This window comes from Tiliqua scincoides, chromosome 5 (assembly GCF_035046505.1).
Source record: "Tiliqua scincoides isolate rTilSci1 chromosome 5, rTilSci1.hap2, whole genome shotgun sequence".
Taxonomy (NCBI): Eukaryota; Metazoa; Chordata; class Lepidosauria; order Squamata; family Scincidae; genus Tiliqua; species Tiliqua scincoides.
In genome coordinates this window covers 35,128,373-35,129,857 of record NC_089825.1, presented here as the reverse complement: position 1 = coordinate 35,129,857, position 1,485 = coordinate 35,128,373, and the positions used below count along the sequence as shown (strand labels likewise).

At 44.3% G+C, this 1,485-nt stretch overlaps 1 non-coding gene across 1 annotated transcript; it reads left to right on the top strand.

Annotated features, from left to right (window-relative positions):
- The first annotated feature begins 923 nt into the window (after positions 1 to 923).
- On the top strand, positions 924 to 995 carry TRNAQ-CUG (transfer RNA glutamine (anticodon CUG)). Its single transcript has one exon. It is a non-coding gene; the product is annotated as a tRNA-Gln (tRNA).
- The last annotated feature ends 490 nt before the right edge of the window (positions 996 to 1,485 follow it).

Below are 1,485 nucleotides of genomic sequence, written 5' to 3'. Positions count from 1 at the left end.
GTTGCCTCCAATGCTTTACATGTAAGATAGGAATTCTCCTCTCCTCCTTATCATCCAGCCTATGGTCAACTAGCAAACCATATGATTGCTGTATAACAGAACGCTGGGAAAAAAAAATCACAGACCAGCAGCAGACCTCCCCAGCCCCGCGCCTGGGGCAAAGGTCTGTGATGGTGCCCCCCCATGGGCTACTGCCAACCCCCGTGCAGAATTCCACACCCCCCCACTCACCTGAGGCTCACAGAGCCACACATGACCCAGGAACGCATTGGAGAAACCTCTGTGAGGTTCCCCAACGCTTTGGTTCCCCCGAAGCACAGTTTCCGCCCCCGTCAGGAGCCTCAGAGAGGCTTCCGCAGAGTCCTGGTGCCTCATGCCTGGGGTTTTTGCTCTATCGGACCTTATGGTAGGTCTGCAACTGTCACAGATTATGGATTGTGTTTTATTTGATCGTTGCACAACAGAACATTTAAATATTGTGGTCCATTTATTTGAACAGTGGTTGTGTAAAGCAAAAGCCCACTGCAACTCAGAATGCATTGGATACCCTTTCCAATAAGCCCGACATAAATCACATTCCCATTTTTTCTGGTTACGGTCTTGTAGTTAAAATAAAATCATCACTGGTATCATTAAAATAATAAAAGAGGTAACAAATGACTAACTGAAAAACAAATTAATCCACTGTTAGCTAATTCATAAACTCAGCCTAGAAGTCAGTCAGCTTTATATATGACTAGTACTTTTAATAGCAACTTCACCAGAGGCACTGAGTGGATTCAGACAATGTTTCCCTCTGAACTATAATTTACTGCAAAGTGGGGGGTTGTATGCCATTGGGCCATACTAAGGGTCTAAGGACTTGAGTGACTGGCAACATCATCCATATGCCAATGAAATAGTAAATACCATTATATCTGTGGGGTTCCATGGTGTAATGGTTAGCACTCTGGACTCTGAATCCAGCGATCTGAGTTCAAATCTCGGTGGAACCTGTTTTTTCTGGGCATTTGGTGGGCCGCTGTGAGATACAGGAAGCTGGACTAGATGGGCCTATGGCCTGATCCAGTGGGGCTGTTCTTATGTTCTTATGTGGGAAAAACTGGTAATCCGAATACAACCTCCAGAAAAACAATCTCTCTCTCTCTCTCTCTCTCTCTCTCTCTCTCTCTCTGTGTGTGTGTGTGTGTGTGAGTGTGTGTGTGTGTTTCAAAAAAAGAAAGTAAATAAATTCTCCCTGTCAAAGCTTGGTCCAACTCTGAGTAGAGTAAGGCTGAAATAATTTATGGGAGAGTGATGAGCTGCATCTGGAATCTCTAGCTCACCCTGATGCATGACTGAGCTAGTTTTTATAAAGAACGTAGCAAGCTGGTGCACAGCAAATGAAGAAAATGAGTTTAATCACTTTACAAGCTTGTTCCTTGTGGTCTTGCTGACTGTATCTGAATGAGACATGGGGAGAAATAGTGACAAAAAGATATGTCT